At 38.8% G+C, this 23,592-nt stretch overlaps 2 pseudogenes; both read right to left on the bottom strand.

Annotated features, from left to right (window-relative positions):
- Positions 1-4,578: 4,578 nt before the first annotated feature.
- On the bottom strand, positions 4,579-6,623 carry LOC143668189 (stress-induced-phosphoprotein 1 pseudogene; annotated as a pseudogene).
- A 9,024-nt stretch (positions 6,624-15,647) lies between these two features.
- Positions 15,648-19,741, bottom strand: LOC143667932 (ATM interactor-like; annotated as a pseudogene).
- Between the last annotated feature and the right edge of the window lie 3,851 nt (positions 19,742-23,592).

Here is a 23,592-nt window from a genome sequence, read left to right as displayed (position 1 = left end):
CACAAGCGGTGAGGACAGCCAAAGCAATAGGTCAAGCCCTCAATCTCGGGGTTTGTTCATACAAAACTTGGATAGGCTAAGCCTACTTAAAATTAGGCCTAAGAGTCACCCCCAGAGAACCTCTATTGTTGCTCAGATGTGGTCTCTCTCTCTCTCAGCCAACATGACAAGCAAGCTCACTGCCCTCCCCATCTCTAGGTGGGACATGACTCCCAAGGGGTGTAAACCTTCCTGGCAATGTGGGACAGAAATCCTAGAATGAGCTTGAACTCAGTATCAAGGGATCGTGAAAACCTTCTAGACCAAATGGGGAAAGAGAGAAATGAGACAAAATAAAATGTCAATGGCTGAGAGATTTCAAACAGAGTCGAGAGGTTATCCTGGAGTTATTCTTATGCGTTATATAGATATCACCTTTTTAGTTAAGGTACATTGGAGAGTCTGGAGGGAAGTGCCTGAAAATGTAGAGCTGTGTTCCAGTAGCCACGTTTCTTGAAGATGATTGGTTAATGATAAAGCTTTTGCAATGTGACTGTGTGATTGTGAAAATCTTGTGTCTGATGCTCTTTTTATCTAAGGTATGGACAGATCAGTAAAACATATGGATTAAAAATAAATAAATAATGGGGGAAACAATTGTTAAAGTAAATTTAGTAGATTGAAATGTAGTGATCGATGAAAGGGAGTGGCAATGGGGTATAGAAAAAAAATAGGGGAAACAAAGGCTAAAATATATTGGGTAGATGGAAATACTAGCAGTCAATGAGAAGGAGGGGTAAGGGCATGGTATGTATGAGTTTTTTTTTCTTTTTTCTTATTTCTTTTTTGAATTGATGCAAATATTCTAAGAAGTGATCATGGTGATGAATATACAACTATGTGATTGTATTGTGAGTTATTTATTATATACCAAGAATGGAATGATCATATGGTAAGAATGTTCATGTTTGTATGTTGTTATGTGTAAAAAAAATTAGGCCTAACAATCACCCCCAGAGAACCTCTTTTGTTGCTCAGATGTGTCCTATCTCTCTCTCAGCCAACATGGCAAGCAAACTCACTGCCCTCTCCCTGTCTAGGTGGGACATGACTCCCAGGGGTGTAAACCTTCCTGGCAACGTGGGACAGAAATCCTAGAATGAGCTGGGATTCAGCCTCAAGGGATTGAGAAAACCTTCTTAACCAAAAGAGGAAAGAGAGAAATGAAACAAAATAAAGTGTCAATGGCTGAGAGATTTCAAACAGTTGAGAGGTTATCCTGGAGGTTATTCTTACACATTGCATAGATATCTCCTTTTTAGTTTAAAGTGTATTAGGCTAGAGGGAAGTGCCTGAAACTGTAGAGCTCTGTTCCAGTAGCCACGTTTCTTGAAGAAGATTGTATAATGATATAGCTTTTGCAATGTGACTGTGTGGTCATGAAAACCTTGTGTCAGATGCTCGTTTTATCTACGGTATGGGCAGATGAATAAAACATATGGATTAAAACCAGCAAATTCATAGGAAATAAAATAGATTAGTGGTTCTGGAGCAGAGGGGATGAACAGTTGAGCAATATATTATTTAATGGGAGTGAAATTTCTGTTTTGTTTGATGAGAAAGTTCTGATAATGGATGGTGGTGATGAAGAAAATACTACAAAGATAGTTATGCAACTGATTTTTTAAATTAAAATGATTAAAATGGTTGAATAATGATTCAATTATATTGAATATCTATTTTCACAATAATAAATAAGTAAAGTTAAAAGAACTACATATATACACCTTACTTTGTATTATAATTGGCATCAAGGAAGGTAAAAACAAAATTATTCTTGTTCTTGAGGAACAACAGCTTTTTACAGGCATCACCTTGTCGTTTTTCCAAATTCGGTAATAATTCTATCATTAGTGTGATCATAACTTGAGTATAATTTACTATTTTTTCAATGCTAAAAATAAATTTAGCTCTGCCCTTTAACCTAAAGTATCTGTGAGATTAAGGAATATTGCTTAAAATGTGAATATAGGATTACAGTAGAACTTATCAGATGAAATACAGTATTGATTGTTAGCTCTTATAATATATGGATTGAATATTTATAATACCTACCCAGATCTGCATTGAACAGAAAAAGATTGTATGATTGGAAAGGAGAAGTTAACAATTAACAGTTGAATCTCTTTTTAGGATTAATATTTAAAGGCTTTACACCTGTTTACAGTTTGGGGAAAAAAAGCAGGCTTTGTATTTATGTTTGAAGAAAAATGATTTAAAATATTTGTAAAAAGTATCAAGATCAAGAGCAACCACACACATACTTGCTTATTGGGAATGCAACAAGTTACACTGATTGCAGTAAAAATATTTACTATTCCAAAAAATGAAAATTGACTCAGCCAGTCAGATGTTTTTTATTTTTTAATATTTTTATTGAGATATCTTCATGCACATGCAGTCCATCTGAAGTATACAATCAATGGCTCATTATATCATCACATAGTTGGGTTTACATCACCATGATCATTTTTAGAACATGTGCATCACTCCAGAAAAAGAAACAAAGAAAAAGGAAAAATATATATGCTATATTCCTTACCCCTCCCTCTCATTGAGCACTAGTATTGCAATCTACCCAATTCTTTCAATCCTTTATCCACCCCTATTATTTATTTATTTTGTGTCCCTATTTTTTTCCTCTTCTGTCCATGCCCTGGATAAAGGGATCATCATCCACTAGGTTTTCACAATCACACAGTCACTTTGTAAAAACTATGTAGTTATACAACTGTCTTCAAGAGTCCAGGCTACTGGAACACAGCTCAACAGTTTCTGATACTTCCATCTAGCCACTCCAACATACCACAAGCTAAAAAGAGATATCTATATAATGCATAAGAATAACCTCCAGGATAACCTTTCGACTCTGTTTGAAATCTCTAAGCCACTGAAAATTTACTTTATTTCATTTCTCTCTTCCCCGTTTTGGTCAAGAAGGCTTTCTATGACCCATGATGCAGGGTCCCAGCTCATCCCCAGGAGTCATATTCCATGTTGCCAGGGAGATTTATATCCCTGGGAGTTATGTCCCACATAGAGGGGGAGGGCAGTGAATTCATCTACTGAGTTGGCTTAGAGAGCAGCCACATCTGAGCAACAAAAGACATTCTCTGCCATAACTCATAGGCATAATTATAAGTGGACTTAGCTTCTTTTGAAGAATAAATTTCATAGGGGTGAGCCCCAAGATTGAGGGCTTAGTCTATTGAATTGGTTGTCCGCACTGCTTGCAAGCATATCAGGAATTCCCCAGATGGGGAAGTTTAATGTTTACTTTCTCCCCAATCCCCCAAGGGGACTTTGCAAATACTTTTTTAATCTCTGCTCATATTACCCTGGGATATATTGGGTCATCACACTAACTAGTACAAACCAACAATACCTCACACCTGATTCAAGATTCCATGTAATTATGTCATGCAAATCTACTGGCCACACAAGTTAAATTAGATAATGCACTACCTAGAATATAATTTTTGCACCAAACAAAATCTCTCCCTTTGGTCTCAAACAGAAGTTGAGGTTTTAAAATCTTAAAATATTATCCTTTCCCCTGTATTCTGATTTACCTTAGTCTTATCCAGATCAGCTTCATTCATATCTCTAGCCAAAATCTAATCACTTATTCAACCTTTTTAACAGTTGCCATATGGGATAATGCTGACTTTCATAGCTTCAGAGCTCTACTCTTGTCTCAGATCACACAAATACCTGAAGTTTCAGGGAATGACTGGGATATACACGAATAGCTCAGTAACCCAGAATTTAGAGATAACAGTTGAACTCCAGAATGTATGTGACTGCTGTAAGGCCCCAACCTGATACCCATGCTCCAGACTTCAATTCTTTAAGTTTGATATTACAGTTAGTCCATGAGTGAGGCATGACAGTATTTGTCTTTTTCTTTCTGACATTTCATTCAATATACTGTCCTCAAGATTCATTTACCTAATTACATGCCTCACAACCTCATTCCTTCTTGCAGCCACTCAGTAGTCTACTGTATGTGTAAAACAGTTTCCCCTTCATTCCTTAGTCAGTGTACCCTTAGGGCACCTCCATCCATTGCAAATAGTGAGCACCACTGCTATAAACACCAAATGTGCTAACGTACATTCTTGCCCCCACACTCTGCTTCTCCAGGTATATAACTAGCAACGAGGTTGCAGGCAAGCCCACCCCTGGCCTCCTGTGGAACCACTATACTGCCTTCCAGAGAGGCTGCATCACTCAGCTTTCACCAACAGTGAATAGGTACTTCTCTTTCTCCACATTTTCTCCAGCACTAGTATCTCTCTGTTCATTTTTAAACAGTTTTGTCGCACATCATACAATCCAACCCAAGTAAAAAAATCAATGGTTCCTTGTACAATCACATTGTCATGACTTCACAGCACAATCCGCATGAGGGCATATCCTTTTCTCCCATAAAGAATTCCATACACGTCCCTCATATCCCCCACCTACTGACATTTCGTTTTGGCATTTGTGCTGGTTTGAATCTGTTGTGGACCCCAGAAAAGCCACGCCCTTTTATTAACCATGCTGGATTGGCTGGTTTTATTGGAGAAGTGGATGTGGAGTTAACATGTAAGGACACTTGGGACTGGAGGTTAGGAAGAACACCCTCCCCTCCCCACATATGCTTGCTGTCCCAAATAAAAAAATGATAACTGTGGGGAGCAGCCAAGACAGTGATTGGAGAAGGGGAAGGAGACATAGAACTCGAGGGCAGCGGTGAAGAGACCATGCATGTGCTGGGAGGGCCCAGGGGCAGACAGCAACGTGAGTCAAGCCTCTGTATCGTACACATAGGTATGTATAAATATAGAGCGATAAGTTGTTCTTTTTGACCCCCTTCTCTCCCTTCTGCTCTGTGCCGCTTGCTGCCGTCCCCAGCTCCTCTGACTGAGTGATGGTGAAGGGAAGTGGAAGGAACAAGTCATCACAGGATTGCAATCAGACTCACATCCATCAGCTTCTGCGTCTTCTGAGCTATTACATGATTCGCTGAGTGCCTGGGGGTCCTTCTGCATCTGCTTCAGGATGAGCAGCATAGCTGGGTCACTCATTATCTGCTGCACCTCAGGGTCAGCCATGGCCTGGCACTTCACGTCTTCAGGCTGTCATGGTGGTTATAGGGGTTGGTAACCGTCTGTGGCCTCCTTACCGTTGGAGTCCAGTTCTAGCACCTTCTGGTAGACATCCATGGCTTCTGTGTAGTCCTTCATTGCTTCCAGGGAAGCTGCTTTCTGGGTATAACCCTTGATGAAGGTTGACTAGCTGGATACATCCCTTACAGTTCTTGAGTACCAGCTGAAACTAAAGGAGTTTAGTGTAGCAGGCAGTTCCATTGCTGTATAATTTGGCATCTGAAGGGTTATGTTTGATGCCTTCTGTATAATGCTTCGTGACCTGGGGATAATCCCCTTACTGAAAATGTTCACTGCCTTTGCTCTTCTCCTCCAAAGCCAGGTCAGGGTTAATGCAGGCCAACTGCTCCTGCTCCCTACAGGATTTTCTCTGCCTTCTGGCATTTCTTGAGTACATCTGGGATCTGGTGCTCTACCAAAGATTTGTTGTAGAAATGGATGGCATCTTTATACTTTTCTTCTTTGAAGCAGGAGTTGCCAATTTGGGGCATAAGCTTTAGTAATCTGCTTATAGTCTTCTCAGTTTTCTCTCCCCACTTAAATGGACCTCTCACCACAGCTCCTGGCATTTATTGCAGTCGCCCTTTTCAAAGTACATCGCTGCTTGATTAGTAATGTAAGTTATGTTGGTGGGGTCCAGATCCTCAGCTCTGTCATAATGCTCCAAGGGTGTGTCAAAGTCTCTCTTCTTGGAGGCATTGTTCCCCAACTCTTTCTTTCAGTGTCTGCTTCTTATTCTCTGGAAGCTCTTCTTCCATTGGCTCTGGTTTGGTCTCCTTTTGTGGGGCGGGGGATGGCAGTGGAGGCATGGCAACCTCTTCTTCCTCATCCACACTGCCCAGTTCAACTCCAAGCAGGACAGTGAGAGTGGTCATGATCCAGGGATCTTGTAGTTTCTTGTCCAGGTCAGACAGCTTATTTCGTAGTTGCTCTCTCAGGTCCTGGTAAGTCGGATCACGGAGCAGTGTCAAGCTGGAGTCACTCTTCAACTTCTGATACAGATTAGGCATGTTGGTAGGGTTCGTAAATTTCTTCTCGGCCAGTTGGGCCGTATTCTGTAAACCCTTGTTGAGCTGAAGGTTATCTGCTTCATGTTTTAAACCCTCCTCATGGATTCATTTGGCTTTTTCAAAACTGGTTTAAGAACTCAAGAGCTGCTGCTTTTTGTGTATAGTCCTTGTCCCAGTCAGGCTTTAAGTCAACAGTTTTGCACCCATCCTCATAAGCCTTCTGGTAGTTTCCTTTCTTGGCATAGGCTGCTGACGGATAGGTGTAGAGCACATGGTTCTGGGGATCTAACTAGAGTGCTTCAGAGCAGCACTGTAATGCCCTGTCAGCGTTACCCACGCTCAGGGTCTTACTGCCCTTCTCTTTCAGCTCATTCACCTGATCCACAGCCCGGCCCAGACCCCATTGAACTGAATCCATCTGCAACGTGGATCCGACTGCATGTGCTGCCTTCTGAAACTTCCAAAGGTCATGTCCTTTAATCCTCACTCAATATGGCTGGGTGGGGGCCTTTTGATTATCATGGAGATGTGATTCACCCAGTTGTGGGTGGTAATTTTTGATTAGATGGTTTCCACAAAGATGTGTCTTCTCTCATTCAAGTTAGGGTTACTTATTGGAGCCCTTTAAGATGAAACCATTTTGGAAAAGGCTTTAAAGCCCATGCAGCCAGACACCTTTGGAGATGAAGAAGGAAAATGCCCCTGAGGGAGTTTCTGAAAGAAGAAACCTGGAGAGGAAGCTAGCAGACTTTGCCATGTGCCTTTCCAGCTGAGAGAGAAACCTCAATCTTCATCGGCCTTTCTTGAGTGAAGGTAACCTCTTGTCAGTGCCTTAATTTGAACATTTTCATAGCCTTGCCTTAATTTGGACATTTTCACAGCCTTAGAACTGTTAACTTGCAATTTAATATATTCCCCCTTTTTAAAAGCTGGTCCATTTGTGGCATATGCATTCTGGCAGCTTGCAAACTAGAACAGCATATTGTCTTTGTTACATTCAGTGGAAGCACTTTACAATGTTACTGTTGACTAGTTTGCATTGATTGTATTTTTTCCTGTATGCCATCCCGTTTTCAATACCTTGCAATGTTGATATTCATTTGTTCCCCCTCATGCAAAAACATTCTTATATTTGTACATCTAATCACCATCATTGTCCATCTAGGCATCCCTAAACTATATCATCTCAGTATTTATCCTCTAACTTTCCTTCTGGTGTCATACATGCCCCTAGCCCTTCTCCCTCAACCATCCTCACATTCAGCTTCATTCAGTGTTATTGTACTACCATCAGATAGTATTGTGCTATCCATTTCTGAATTTCTACAATCAGTCCTATTGCACATTCTGTACTCCTTAAGCACCAAATGCCCCGTCTCTACCCTATCAATCCACTGATAATCTTGTTCTTAACTTCAATTCTCAAAGTTCTCTTATTAATTTTAGTTCATATTAATGAGACCATATAGTATTGTCCTTTTGTTTCTGGGATATAATGTCCTCAAAGTTCATCGACGTTGTTACATATTTCATGACTTTATTCTGTCTTACAACTGCATAATATTCCATTGTATGTATAAACCACAGCTTGTTTAGCAATTTATCTGTTGATGGACATTTAAGCTGTTTCCATATCTTAGCAATCATAAATGAAGCCATCACAAACATTGGTGTGCAAATATTCGTCTGTATCCTTGCCTTCAGTTCCTTTGAATATATACCTAGTAATGGGATTGCTAAATCATATGGCAATTCTACACTTACTTTCCTGAGTGTGCTGGTTTGAAAGGAAGTATGCTCCCTAAGAAAAGTCATGTTTTAATATAAATCCCATTTCATAAAGGTAGAATAATCTCTATTCAATACTGTATATTTGAAACTGTAATGAGATCATCTCCCTGGTTGATGTGATTTAGTTAAGAATGGTTGTTAAACTGGATTAGGGGATGACATGTCTCCACCCATTTGAGTGGGTCTTGATTAGTTTCTGAAGTCTTATAAAAGAGGAAACATTTTGGAGAATGAGAGATTCAGAGAGATTCAGAGAGAGCAACACTACAAAGCAGAGAGTCCACCAGCCAGCGACCTTTGGAGATGAAGAAGGAAGACACCTCCCGGGGAGCTTCATGAAATAGGAAGCCAGGAGAGAAAGCTAGCAGATGATGCCGTGTTCACCATATGCCCTTCCAGCTGAGAGAGAAGCCCTGACTGTGTTCGCCATGTGCCTTCTCACTTGAGAGAGAAACCCTGAACTATATCAGCCTTCTTGAACCAAGGTATCTTTCCCTGGATGGATGTCTTAGATTGGACATTTCTTTAGACTTGTTGTAATTGGGACATTTTCTCGGCCTTAGAACTGTAAACTTGCAACTTATTAAATTCCCCTTGTTAAAAGCCGTTCCATTTCTGGTATATTGTATTCCGGCAGCTAGCAAACTAGAACACTGAGAAACCACCAAACTGCCTTTGAAAGTAGCTGCACCATTTTACATTGCCATCAATGTGGATTGGCAATGTGGTGGATAATTGTGGCTCTTTCTTCACATCTTCCACAGCACTTGTCATTTCTTTTTCATTTTTTTATAATGGTCATTCTAGTAGGAGTGAAATAATACCTCATTTTGGTTTTGATTTGCATGTCCCTAATAGCCAGTGAAGTGGAGCATCTTTTCATGTGCCTTTTAGCCATTTGTATTTCCTCTTCTAATAAGTTTCTGTTCATGTCTTTTGCCCATTTTTTTTCACTTAAACACCTTTATTGAAGGCATTTGAAATATATTAGACTGAACATATTTAAAATAGACAATTTGGTCAGTTTCAACTATGTATACATCCATAAAACCATCACCACCAAGAAAATGAACCATGCCATCACCTCCCCAAATCTCCCTTTATCCTTCTGTAATTCATCCCTCCTACTTCTTGCACCCTCCTCATTCCTAGGTAACCATAGATATGCTTACTGATACTATTAATTAGCTTTATAAAAGTAGAATTATTCAGCATCATATTTTGAAGTTCAGTCATGTTGTGAGTTTCAATAGTTCATTCCTTTTTATTGATGAGTAATATTTGGTTGTATATACCATAATTATAAATTATACCATAATTTATCCATTTACCTGTTGATGGACATTTGGATTATTTCTGGTTTTGTACATTTGTTTTAATTTCTTTTGGGCAAATACTTAGCTGTAGAATGGCTGGGTCATGTGGTTGGTGCATGTTTAAACTTTTAAAAAAATTACTAGATTGTTTTCCCAAGGTGGTTATACCATTTTACATTCCTACCAATAATATATCAGAGTTTATTTGCTATCTACACTTCCTTGTCAATATTTGGTATGGTGAGTCTTTAATTTTAGCATTCTAATAAGTGTGTAGAGACAACTGATTGGATTTTAAGTTAAATTCACTGATTAATAATAATGTTGAGCATCTTTTCATGCACTTAACTGCCATCAGTATATTCTTTTGGATTAAGTTTCTGTCCAACTTTCTTATCGTATTGCATTGGTTTTTACTTTTTTTCTTATTATTTAGTTTTGAGAATTCTTTATATATTCTGGATATAAGTACTTTGCCAGATATGTGATTTGAGAACCTTAAATCATTAAGTTGAAATTTGTTTTCCTTCTGAATAATTTTTCTTCTCCATTTATAAAACACTGTGGCCCCAAATCTTAAAAAGTCCTCCAAACTGAGCTCTTCAACGGCATGAACTGTTTTTTGTTTTTTTTCTCAATGCTTTTTTTTTTTTTTTTTTAAAGGAAAGACAGAGAGAAGGAAGGAAGGATAGAAGGAAGGAAGGAAGGAAGAAAGGGAAACATTTTTAAACATTTTCTTGTTTTATTGTATTCTGTTTCTCCGTTTTTGTTACATGGGCTGGGGCCGGGAATCGAACCGAGGTCCTCTGGCATAGCAGGCAAGCACTTTGCCCGCTGAGCCACCGCGGCCCGCCCTCTCAATGCTTTTTTATTGTGAAAAATAACATATAAAAAAAGCAGTAAATTTCCAAGTACATTTTAACAGGTAGTGATAGAACAGATTTTAAAGTTGGGTATGGGTCACATTTCCACAGTTTTTCAAGTTAGAATAGCCATAACCCAAATACTCCTAAAGAGTGAGAGAAAGAGCGAAGGTGATGATAGAGTTATACAGAGAAGGCTGGGCTTAACAAATGAGTATGATTGCTAAATCAGTACATTGATATTTCTTTTAGTCTCAGTACCTTAGAGCAGCTAGAAATAAAAGCCTAAAATTGTGGAATTGTAACCCATACCAAACTCTGAAATCTGTTCTACAACTAATTGTTGTGATATACTTTGAAATTTATTGCTTTTTTATATATATGTTATTTTTCACAAAAAAAGAAAAAAAGAGAAGAGTATAATAGAGAAGATAAGATTTATCAAATGAATATGACTGCTGAATCAACATGCTGTTATTCCTTTTGGTCTCCAGTATTTTGGAGAAGCTAGAAAAAAGTGAAAAATTCTGCCCATTTTTAAATTGGGTTGTTTGTCTTTTTGTTGTTGAGTTGTCAGATGATTTTTCAAATGAACTAGTTGTTGAAATTACTGGAATTAACTGAGCCAAAGTGATTATGCTGTCTTCATCTATTTAGTTGGCACTTTGTATCATAATATACAGTTTATAGCACATGTATAACTTATAGCTATAATCATTTTGTGCCATTAAAGCACTTACAAAAAGTGATAACTGTAGACGGAAATCAATGTTGTTTTCGGCAGAAGAATTAATAAAAATCTTTGATTCAGATAGCTTATGGCATACACTAAATGTTCTTAAACAAATTGGACCTCTTATCTTGCCCCAGTTACAAAAACAGTGGAACAAACAAAATAGTAGAACCACAAAACATAATGTTTTGTGTGTTTCGTAACAATCATTTCTTTCCACTTTAATGTACTATCTAGTGATGGCTAGTGTTCTAATATGCTTCACTATGATCTTAATAAATAATTAAAACATCACTTTCAGACCCAAGCCATATTTGAGCCCACTGAGACTTTTAAATAATCTACCTCTTTATTAAGTCAAAATATTAACACTTGATGGGCAAATGTCCTCTATCTAGGCTACCTCTCTTTTTACTCCAGGGCCTTTTATTTGAATTACATACCCATAGTTATAGGAGTTACATATAACAATAGAATCATTATTATTTGGAAGTATTTTGGTTCACACATACCCTGTATGCACATTTTTATGTTAAAAGGGTAGGAAAGAGAATGATTTATGGTATAAATCTTTAGCATTATTCTTAATTTTTGTTTGTCTAGCTTTTTTCATGAGGAAGTCAGCTTTTTGTTCCCACTTGGACTATTTTGCCTCTGATAATTTAAGTATATCCAGAAAGAACACTATATGCTGTTTCATCTTATGCTCACTTGTACAGATGTGTCTGCTTTGTATGGACATATTACCCAAATGCCAAATATTGTACACTGACTTGGGAAAAAAAAGTTTAAAAAGTTGGAAAAAGAGAATTGAAGTCCTTAAATAATATGTTAAGTATCCTTTATAATCGTTTCATTTTTAGGAGAATATACGTAATTTCTGTGTACTTTAACTGTAATTTCAAATTCATTTGGATATATATCAGAAAAGATTGTTTTCAAAATAAACTAGGGAGTATTAAAAAAAATGCAGAAGCTAAAATTTGAACTTAAGAGACACTCATAAAGAAAGTCCCAGAGAAGCTGAGACAAGAACACACCCATAGAAGCTCAGAGAGGAGGCCATTGAAGCCAGAAGCAATGAAACTTGAGATAGAATGACCAGCAGATGCAGCCATGTACCTTCCCTTGTGACAGAGTTATCCCAGAGACAACTTCAGAGAAGGTTTCACCCTGTTGATGCCTTAATTTGAACCTTTCCATGGCCTTAGGGTTGTAAATTTGTAAATAATAAATCCCCATTGTAAAGCCAATCCATTTCTTGTATTTTGTTTTCTGGCAGCTTTAGCAAGCTGAAACAATGTGGAAATTAAACAACATACTCTTAACTGTTGGGTCAAATTAGAAATCACAAGGGAAATTAGGAAATGTCTTGAGACAAATGAAAATGAGGATGCAACATACTGAAACTTAGTTCAGATGCAGCAAAGGCTGTGCTAAGAGGGAAATTTATAGCTCTTAGGAGCTAGTACTGGGATTGTCAGATCAAATGGCAGTTCTATGCTTAGCTTCCTGAGGAACTGCCAAACTGTCTTCTACAGTGGCTGTGCCATTTTATATTCTCACCAGAAATGAACATTCTTATTTCTCCACATCCTCTCTACCACTTGTAGTTTTCTCTTTGTTTAATAGTGATCCATTCTGTTCTCCACTGCCTTTTCAGTCTGTACCTACCCACTCACTACATACTGGAGACTTTGAAGCTTTCTGCCTCAAGAATGGGGGAAGGGTGCCAGGAGCAGAGGCTGAAGGAAGTTACACATGATCTCTCACTGCAGATTCTCCATCTCTTCACCCTGCACTTTCCTAGAGGCTTCACAGCATTCTCCCTAACCACCAGAGCTCCAGAGCCATTGCTTTGGAAAGTTTTTGCTTCTTCCCTAGTTGTTTTCCTGGGAAGGAAATGAGCCCAGCCTCTCCCTAATCCACCACCTTAGATCCCCATAAATGTTGTTACATTGTGTTCTCATTTTCATTCATTTCAGGATATTTATTTATTTCTTCTTTGATGCACTGATTGTTTAAACTGTGTTATTTAACCTCCAAATATTTGTAAATTTTCCAATTCTCCAGATGTTATTGATTTTCAGCCTCATTACATTATGGTCAAAGAAAGTGCTTCATATGATTTCAGTCTTTTTAAATTTATTGAGACTTGCTTTGTGATCCAACATGTGGTCTATTCTGGAGAATGACCATAAACACTTGAGAAGAATGTATATCTTGTTGTTTTGGGGTGTGTGGTAGTTTGAAGTTGTGTGTACCCCAGAAAGAGCCACATTCTTTTGATCTATTTTTATGGGTGTAGACCTATTATAGATGGGACCTTTTGACTAAGTTATTTCAACTGAAATGTGAACCATCCCATTCAAAGTGGGTCTTAACTCTCCAATGGAGCCCTTTATGAGAGGATAAAAGCACAGAGAGCTTGGAGAAGCCCCAGAGAAGCTGAGAGACAAGGACACACCCACAGAAGCTTAAAGAGGAAGCCACAGACAGAGAAGCTGAGAGGAAGCCACTGAAGCCAGAAGCTGGAAGCAAGAAACTCGGGAAAGAAGGACTGGCAGACATTGTGCTGTTCCATGTGACAGAGATGTTCTGGATGCCGACAGCCTGTCTTCAGAGTCCAGGTATTGTCCTTTTGATGCCTTAGGTTGGACATTTTCACAGCCTAAGAACTATAAATTGTAAGTTAACAAATTCCCATTGTAAAATTCAACTTTTTTGTACTCCAGAAAAGCAATCAGTTGGGCTCGATTGAAACTTTTATGTACCCCAGAAAAGCAATGTTCATTCAGTCCTGATCCAATCTTGTGAGGCCAAACCTATTGTTTAGGGTGAAACCTCTTGATTATGTTGTTTCCATGGAGCTGTGAAACACCCAATTGTGGGTGTGACCTTTTGATCAGATGGAGGTCTGACTCTGCCCATTCAAGGTGTGTCTTCATTTGTTTACTGGGGTCCTTTCAAATGGGAGACATTTTTGAACAGCACAGTTTCTTCACAGCTAATAGAGACACAGAAATTTGGAAATGCAGAAGCCCCAGGAGACTCCAAGGGATGAGACGACTAGCAGAAACTAGACAGGAACCAGAGCTGACACAGATGCAGACATTTGGAGATGCTTGGCGTGCTGACAGAGAGAGCGGATGCCTTGACATGGATATTTAGAGATGCAGAGCCCAAGAGATGTCGCCATGTGCCTTCCCATGCAATGCTAAGCAACTCAGAATCCAAAGTTTTGCCCTGGAGAAGTTAAGTTGAGGCCCACAGATGCTTAGAGAGGAAGCCACTGGAATCAGAAGCTGGAAGCAACAGAATCAGGACCAAGGACCAGCAGACACCTTCCCATGAGACAGAATCAGCCTTTTTTGCATCAAGTTATCTTTCTCTGGATGCCTCAGACATTTTTATGGCTTTATAACTATAAACTTATAACTTAATAAATCCCCTTTATAAAAGCCAACCCATTTCCAGTGTATTGTATTCCAGTAGCATTAGCAAAGTAAAACACCAACCGACTTCTGGTCTATTACATTATGGTAGCTTCAGCAAACCAAAACAGGGTGCAATGTTTTGTACATGTCTGTTAAGTCTAGTTCATTTATCATACTATTCAAATTCTCTTTTTCCTTCTTGATCCTATATCTAGATGGTCTATCTGTTGATGAAAGTGGTGTACTGAATTCTCCAACTGTTATTGTAGCAGTGTTTATTTTGCCCTTCAGTTTTGCCAGTGTTTGCCTCATGTATTAAAGGACACCCTGGTTAGATTCGTAAATATTTATGATTGTTATTTCTTCTCGGTGAATATGTTAAATCCTTTTATTAATATATTGTATCCTTCCTTGTTTTATAATAGTTTGGTATTTAAAGTCTATTTTTTCCAATGTTAGTATAGCTACCTCCAGCTATTTTTTAATTATTGTTTTCATGAAATATCTCTTTCTAACCTTTCACTTTCCACCTATTTGTGTCCTTGGGTCTCAGGTGAATCTCTCATAAACAGCACATAGATAGACTATATCTTTTTTTTATCCACTCTGCCAATCTGTGTCTTTTGATTGGAGAGTTTAATGCATTAACATTCAATGTTATTACTGTAAAGGCAGTACTTACTTGAACCATTTTATCCTTTGGCTTTTATATGCCATATCTTATTTTGTGTCTTTTTTTTACCCTTCTGGTTATCCTTACTCTTAATCTTCATTTCTACACTATTTTCCAAGGCTCTTTGTCCTCTCTTTCCTTTCATCCTTTCCCTTTATTATTTCTTGTAGGGAAGGTCTTTTGTTGATGAACTCGCTCAGTTTCTGTTTATCTGTGTATATTTTAACCTCTCCCTCAGTTTTGAAGGACAATTTTGCTCGATAAAAAATGTCAAGCTGGTAATGTTTTTCTTCTAGTATCCTAAACATATCATACCATTGCCTTCTTACCTCCATGGTTTCTTTACTTTTTCTTAAAAAAAAAAGATATGAAATGCATTAATTTTTTAGAAGCAAAAACTAACTTCAAAGGGGCAATGGTAGGCAACACAAAAACAATCATTTTTAGATCAGAATCATGCACTTTATAATCCCTCACATTTATACACAAATTTCATGTTTACAATTATAAAAGGCAATGAACCACAAAAAGTCTAAACTACCTTCAATAGTTAATACTGCTGCCCCCATTCTCCCTTTTCTAAATCCAGAGGAAAACTGTAACTGTCATCCTGCACATGGACTTCACCTTTAGAAGTGGGAGACTGTGTGTGGTTCTGCACATGCTGGGTTTGCACAGAACTGAACTGAGACTCCGGCGTGCTCCAGGCCAAATCAGCCAGAAGGAAGTCATCCATGGCTGTTTGAGTTTCCTTGCTGGTGAAAAATTAACTCCCCAGGGTTTCAAAACCAAAACTCATGGCCTGTATTTCTGTACTGTTCAAATGAACTTTGCTTTCTAGAGCAGGTAGGTTTTTAGTGGAAATCCCTTCCATTTGGGTTTTTGTGTCAGATGAATCAGTGCTCATGGAAAAGCTGGAGTATTTCAGAATACTGCCCAGAGGCAAATGAAGGTTACTTTCTAAAAAAAAGAAGTTTATGTCTGACTGTGTCTGTGTATCAAATATTTCAGGGTCCAAGAAGTTAGCATTTACCCTACAACTGTAGGACTGAGCAGAGGTGTTTGCAAGTAAAAAGTTGTTTGGGTCTCTATGTCCAGGGATTCCAAGACTGGTTCAGTCTTCATATGGATGAGTTCACTTTCTTCTATTAGAGTTTGAATATTTAAGGCTGAAAAGAACTCTTTAATATCAAAATCTATTCCAGGATTCTGGGTTGGGCCAGATGAGAGCTGTGTTTCAGGTCCAGTGTTCATGTCAGACAAAAGATTGTGATTATCTACTGTCTGACCCAGCAGGTTACTTGACAAGATGTTTTCTAAATTGCTTACTAAATCTATGGTTTGGATCTGATTGTATGTCATGTTTTGTGAAGGAAGTATACTATTCTACTCCCTGAAGTTTACAATTGGTGCAGATTTCTCAATATCTTCATTTAAATTTTTAAGGTCATTCTGATGTAGCAAACCATAAGTTATAGTCTCTGCCACCAAATTGTTGCTTATAATATTGTCTGTAGAAACCCTGTATGAGGAATGGACATTCTCAAAAATGTCTGCACAAGTGATTTGATCAGTGAATAAAAAAGTATTTGCTAAGTGCCCTTCGGGGAATTCAACTTCCCCAAGTTGAATTCTTGATATTCTCACAAGCAGTGTAGACAACCAAAGCTATAGTCTGAGCCCCAGTCTTGGGCTTTGTTCATATGAAACTTAACCCCATAAAGGATAGGTCAAGCCTATTTAAAATTGGCTCTAAGAGTCACCCCCAAGAGAACCTCTTTTATTGCTCAGATATGGCCTCTCTCTCCAGCTACCACAACAAGCAAACTCATCACCCTCCCCCTGTCTACATGGGACATGACTCCCAGGGGTGTGGACCTTCCTGGCAACATGGGACAGAAATCCAAGAATGAGCTAAGACTCAGCATCAAGGGATTGAGAAAAAACCTAGAATGAGCTGAGACTCAGCATAAAGGGATTGAGAAAACCTTCTCGACCAAAAGCGGGAAGAGTGAAATGAGACAAAGTGTCAATAGCTGAGAGATTCCAAACAGAGTCGAGAGGTTATCCTGGAGGTTATTCTTCCACATTAAGTAGATATCACCTTGTTATTCAAGACGCAATGAAGAGGCTGGAGGGAACTGCCTGAAAATGTAGAGCTGTGTTCCAGTAGCCATGTTTCTTGAGGATGATTGAATAATGATATAGCTTTCACAATGTGACTGTGTGATTGTGAAAACCTTGTGTCTGATGCTCCTTTTATCTACCTTGTTAACAGATGAGTAGAATATATGGAATAAAAACAAATGGGGGAACAAATGTTAAACTAAATTTAGTTTGAAATGCTAGTGATCAATGAAAGTGAGGGGTAAGGGGTATGGCATGTATAATCTTTTTTTTCTGTTTTCATTTTATTTCTTTTTCTGTTGTCTTTTTATTTCTTTTTCTGAATTGATGCAAATATTCTAAGAAATGATGATGATGATGAATATGCAATTTGTGATGATGTGGATTACTGATTATATATGTAGAATGGAATGATCATGTGTTAAGAATGTTTGTGTTTCTTTCTTGTCATTTTTTTCATTTAAAAATTAATAAAAAAATTTTAAAAAAATATCTGTACACATTATTTCTTGGTCCATGTGTACCACGACATCTGTGGAACTTTGTATTCCACTGGTTCGAGTTTCTCTGAAGATACCATCTGACTGAAACAAGCTTCTAAAAAAACATCAGTCTGAGTGCTATATATGGATTTACTTTAGAACTGGGTAACAGTGTTTGAATACGAACACTAATGGGAAGGAAAACTTGAAAACCAAACTTCAAATCAGTTTGAGAACAAGACGATCTACTGGGGAAGTCTACTGTACAGAAGGCATGAAGCTTGGTGAGGCATAAGAGAGATCTGTCTGCACATTGATGGAGGAAATGCTGCTCTTCTGACATGTGTTCCCTACTTGTTGTAAAGTAGTAGGTGAACTTTTACCCAAGTTCACTTGAACACCAGTAGTAATTGGTTCAACAGCAACCAGGTTCACAGTTTTTTAGAGAGGCAGGCTCACCCTGAAAGAACAAGCCTCTGAGTCTGGACCAAGGATCAAGGTTACTATGGACAAAGGAAGTGAGTGAAGGGTGCCCATGGCAGAGCCCTGATGATGCACACCTACTACCACAGCCTGAGACAAATAACAAGGTATGGGGATGAAAGACACAATAGTGAGATTAAAAATACACTAAAGGCATACAACAGCAGATTTGAACAAGCAGAAGAAAGAATCAGCAAACTAGAGGACAGGGCAATCAAACTCATATTGTCAGAAGAATAGATAGAAAAAAGAATAGAAAAAATTGAGCCATGTTTCATGGATTTGAGTGTAGTAGGCACCAAGACAGGCGTAGGAGAAAACCACCTAACAGGCAGTTTAACCAAAGCCACTTTGGGCTTTGGTAAAAGCAACTTCTGAGGATATCTTGGAGGTGTAGGAGACTGTTTTTTAGCATTAGAGCTGCAAGAGTCTTCAAAGGAAGCTACTAGCTTTATTTCTGAAGTTTCTAGTTCTTGAGTGTCTGGTCTAGACATTGATTTATCAAGCAACGATTGAATGGTCTTTTTTTGACAGCTCCTGGTTGTTTGTGGAGTTCTCCATTTTCCTTTCCTTACTAAGTGGATCCCCATGCTCAGCGGGGATCTCACAGCCTGTTCAATTGATGTGGGACTGCACCGCAGTTCTGCTGGCAAAAGAACAGCCACGCGTGCACTGGAACGTCTTGCTACAATCCTCTATGACTCTTTTCAGGTCCCATTCATTACCATAAAATTGCTGCACTTCATACATTTATGATTCATTTCAGCATTCATTTTCAGAAAGTGCTGTTTTACAAGAAAGAGTTGAGAAAATGGTCTGTCAGGGCCTGTAGGGCATCTTTCAATTGGGCCACAGTAGAACTGTGGAACAGTTTTCAAATCTTTCCTCATAGTTGGATTTACTATGCCATCTTGCAGGCGGTGGCTCTTGACCAGGTTGCAAGTTGAGCACGGGGCTATTGAGTAGGATCTTGTCATAGCTGTGCAAGGTACACAGAATGTTGGTGTGCACTGCCTGGGACAGCTGGCTCAGCATCCAGGAAGGCAGTGCCAGAGCTGCGGGCTGCTTCCTTGGTGCTGGAGGCCATGGCTGGCTGCCCCTCAGTTGTGCCTGGAGACCCCAAGGGCCTCAGGCAGCTATAGCTCCCCTCTCAGCCACTGGGATGGCTGGGGTGCCAGAGGACAGGGCAGTCAAACTCACTGCTGCCACCTCAGAGGCTGCCATGTCTCCTGCATGGCAGCAAGGCCAAGCTTTCAGTAAACCTCCATGGTTTCTGAGAAATAGAAGAACTCTTGCTCTTGATGAAGAACCCTTGTATGTGATGAATTGCTTTTCTCTTGCTGCTTTCAGAATCTCTCTTTAGCATTTGACATTCTGATTAGTATGTGTCTTGGAATTAGTCTATTCAAATTTATTCTATTTGGAGTACATTATGCTACTTGAACATGTATACTTATGTTTTTCATAAGATTTGGGAAATTTTTGGTCCTCATTTCCTCAAATAGTCTTTCTGCCCCTTTTCCTTTCTCTTCTCCTTCTGGGATGCTCATGATGCTTATTTCTTTGCACTTTGTGCTGTCACTCAAATCCATGAAACACTGCTCAATTGTTTCTATTCTTTTTTCTATCTATTCTTCTGACCAGATGATTTTGATTGCCCCGTCCTCCAGTTTGCTGATTCTTTCTTCTGCATGTTCAAATCTGCTGTTGTATGCCTGTAGTGTATTTTCAATCTCACTATTGTGTCTTTCATCCCCATACTTAGTCATTTTTTTTTTAATTCAACAAGTATTTACTGAGAATCCATCTGTGTACTCTTCCCAGTGTTGGGAATGCATCAGTGAGTAAATCACACACACAAAAAAATTACTGCTTATCTGGAGCTGATATTTTGTAGATTTCAAGTTAAAAAGATGAAAATTAAGTTCATTAACCATTCTTACCATATCTTAGTTCCATTTATCTATCTATCTACCATTTATCTATCTATTTATCTGTTAATAGTTTTGCTCATGTACACAATCCATACAAAGCATACAATCAGTAATCACATAGTTATGCATTCATCACCACAATTAATTTGAGAACATCCTCATTGCTGTTATGGCTTCTTTTTATACTTTCTCATTCTTTCTTATGCTCACTCATTGCCATCTTAATATCCTTATCTGTTTATGCATATTTTACTTTACCTCCTTGAATTGATTTAGATTTGTTTGAACTTCTTTAATTAGTTGTTCCAAATTATGTGTCTCTTTTGAAGTTTTAGTTTGTTCCCTTGATTGAGCCATATCTCCCTGTTTCTTAGTATGCTTGTAATTTTTTGCTATTGTCTAGGCATCTGATTATCCTGATAAGTTAGCTCTGAAGGTAAACTTCTCTCTCTTGTCTAGGGTTTTATTGTTGATTGACATCTTATTGTCTTGATGAGTTAACTCTGAAGGTCAGCTTTTCCCTCTTGTCTAGGGTTTTATTGTTGATTGGCTTTGTGTTAAAGCTCTTCTTTGACAGTTGGTTCAACTCTTTCTGGACCTTTAGAATAACCCAAGTTTAACTGATCAGATTATCCCAGCTTTTCTTCACTTACTTCTTGCCCTGGATATGGGACCAATTTTTAAGATTGCACTTTTTGTGTCACCTCCAGGACATAGCTTTTTTTCCTCGGTTCCTTTTCTAGGAATCTTCATTTGTTCTATTTGGTTTTGTGCAAAAGTTTCTCCTCAGCTTCTATGGTTTGTTTTAAATTCTCTCCCTCACTCAGTGCCCTGTTTTCCTTAACACTTTTCTGTAAGACAGGACCCATCTGTCTTACAGCAGTTCACTGTAATCTTCTCCTTTTTTATCTCTATGAGGTTTTTCTGCCTCCGTTTCTTCCCTATTAGGGTATCCCACCCAGAGGGACAGATGGGGACAATCCAGAAAAGTGGGTCACTCCAGAAAAGTCCATTTTGTGTTTAAGTGGTCCAGCCGACAGTAACTGGATTAAGTACACCAATTTGCAGCCATTACAGTGGTCCCCCCTGGAGGGGGGCTTTTATATGTGACACTTCTAAGTGGCTTGTCTTCAGCCCTGGATCTCTGTTGACTTGGGTCCCTGTGCTGGGATATGCATGGGTTTCTAACTCAGTGTTGTAAGTGACCTGTCAATCTGTGTCCCTGGTAGAAGGTGGGAGGGATCTGGAGCACTGCCTCTGAGCAATCCCCAAGCTGTGTGGGATCAAGTGAGAGGGACAGAAGAGGACTGGTGGCTTGGGACAGAATTTCCTAGCTGATATTTCTCTCTTTCTTCAATTCAGTGTTTGTAGAGTCCTTCTCTAGTCTCTATCATCCTCCAGAGTTCTAAACAAGTGGGATTTGTCCTTTTATTCACTGAATCTCTGGAGAGATTTTTTTCAAGAGGTATTTCACACCACTATGTAGATGATGTCACTACCATTACATTTTATGTATTTATATTTTTGCATCTGTAGGAAGTAAGAAGTGGAGTAACATATCAAAAAATACAAAACAATAGGACTGGCATTTATAATAACCCAAATAATTACCTTCACTAGAGATCTTTATTTTTCTATGCTGCTTGAACCACTGTCTAGTGTCTTTTCTTTCACTCTGAAGAACTTTTCCATAGGGCAGGTCTAGTGGTATTGAACTCCTTCAGCTTTTGTTTATCTGGGGATGTTTTCATTTCCCCCACATTTTAGAAAGAAAATCTCACCAGATATAGAGCTCCTGGTTGGCAAATGTTTTGTCAGCACTTTAAGTATTTAAGCCCACTGATTTCTTCCCTCCACGGTTTCTGATGAGAAATTAGAACTTAATCTAATTGGGACATCCTTGTCCATAACATGTTGCCTTTCTTTTGCAGTTTCCAGAACTCTCTCCTTGTCCTTTGCATTCAACAGTTTAATCAGTATATGACAATTTGAAGGTGTACTTTTCTTCAAATTTATGCTGTTTGGGCTTCTTAGATGTCCATACGCACATCTTTTACTAAGTTTAGAAGGTTTCCTGTCATTATTTCTTTGAATTTTCCTTTCTGTTCCTTTCTCTCTTTCTTTGTTTTCTGGGACTCCCATATTGTGTATATGGGTACACTTGATTGTGTTCCAGAGGTCTCTTTGGCTACTTTTGGTTTTTGTAGTTCTTTTTTCTTTATGATCCTCAGTCTGACTCACTTCAATTTTCTTGTCTTCAAGTTTGCTGATTCTTTCTTCTGCCAATTCAAATCTGCTGTTGAAGACAATCTGGGAATTTTTCATTTCAGTTATTGTGGTCTTCAATTTCAGTAGTTCTCTGTTTCCCTTTTAAATTTTCTGTGTCTTTATTAAGATCTTCATATTGTTCATTTGTATTTTCCTGATATCCTTTAGTTCTTTCTCTGTATTTTATTTTATCTCCTTGAGCATATTGAAATACTGAAGGTTCTTTTTTTTTTAAGTCTTCTTTAAAAAATCTGGTCTTCTTCATTGCTGTTTTCCGAATTTTTATCCTTTTCCTCTGCATGGACCATCCTTCCCTTACTTGTCTTGTAATCTCCTGTTACACACCTGTACTATCTAATAGTTTAAAATGTTAACTCTGGGATTTTTTTCTCTGAGATATCTGTTTCTTGAGCTCATAAGCAGCTGGTGACATGACATAGATATTCTTGAGTGTCAAGAGCTAACAACCCAACAAATCTATGCAAAAAACACCTTTCACCATCTTTGTATATTAACTTTGCATTGGCTGGTGCTCTTGGGTCAGAGTTCAGTTCTCCTATAAGGCTGTTCAGCCCAAGCAAATGCAGTGTGCAGGGTCCTCCCTGTCTTTTCTGGGCCTGTCTCTGGTCCTGGGCTTATGCATGCTCGTGTCCATAGGAATTCCCATGTTTGAATGCACCCTCCACTTCCCTGGAAACTGATATTCTCCCTATCCTGGGTCTTCCACTGTAAGTCTTGAAACAGGAAAGACTTTTCCCAGGATGTCTGTCTCAATTGCTTTCTACACTGCTTTTGTTGCTTTTTACACTGCTTTTGTTGCTTCAAGCTTTTTCCTGGAGGGCAAATTCTGGGACGGTGTCTCACTGGAGAGAAGTTTCCCAAGTGAGTCTTTCCCAGCCAGAAGAAGGCTAGGAACCATAAAGGGAGTGCCTTTTGGCTCCAAACTGCTGAGGAGAGGAGAGGAGAAAAGAGGAGAGGAGAGGAGAGGAGAGGAGAGGAGAGGAGAGGAGAGGAGAGGAGAGGAAACAGGAGCTTCTTCCTCAGCTCCCCAAAGCTTCACTTTCTTGACTTGACCTTTGCTCAGCCAATGCAGCCTTTCAACTGTATAAACAGCTCAGAGGAAGTATGCCATCTTTAAGTTCCTCCACTGCCTTTGTCCAGGATGGTTTGGAACAATAGCCACCCTCAGAGCCTCAGGTCCCCTGCAATCCAAAGTAGCTAATCAAAAGCAATGACCTCCCTTCAACAGATGTTGGGGAAGTATAATTTTATGTCCCTTT

The sequence above is a fragment of the Tamandua tetradactyla genome, chromosome 24 (genome assembly GCF_023851605.1).
Source record: "Tamandua tetradactyla isolate mTamTet1 chromosome 24, mTamTet1.pri, whole genome shotgun sequence".
NCBI lineage: Eukaryota > Metazoa > Chordata > Mammalia > Pilosa > Myrmecophagidae > Tamandua > Tamandua tetradactyla.
The sequence above is the reverse complement of the archived record's forward strand: the minus strand, read 5'-3'. Positions and strand labels throughout refer to the sequence as shown.